The 248-nt window shown below is 51.2% G+C and overlaps 1 protein-coding gene across 1 annotated transcript in view; it reads right to left on the bottom strand.

The window, feature by feature from the left end:
- The window catches only part of PDE4C (phosphodiesterase 4C), a 51,168-nt gene that overhangs the window by 33,678 nt on the left and 17,242 nt on the right, over window positions 1–248 (bottom strand).

Raw genomic sequence — 248 nt, 5'->3', positions numbered from 1 at the left:
AGGAGAATGGAGGAGAAGGGATTGCGGGGTGACCATCCCCCCTGGGGGGTGATTTCTCGCTTTCTGTCTCTCTGTCTCTCTCTGTCTCTTTCTGGGGAACACACATGCCCTATAGCATCAACCTCTCCAAAAACCAAAACAAACAAACAAAAGAGCCATTTAGAAATCAGAGGTTGGTGGGGACCAGTAGGTGGCATGGTGGTTAAGGTGCTGGACTCTCCCACATGGCTGGCCATGGTTTGAGTCCT

The sequence above is a fragment of the Tupaia chinensis genome, unplaced genomic scaffold (assembly GCF_000334495.1).
Source record: "Tupaia chinensis unplaced genomic scaffold, TupChi_1.0 Scaffold000201_1, whole genome shotgun sequence".
NCBI lineage: Eukaryota > Metazoa > Chordata > Mammalia > Scandentia > Tupaiidae > Tupaia > Tupaia belangeri.
Note: the sequence above shows the minus strand (reverse complement) of the source record. Positions and strands in the feature narration are given on the sequence as shown.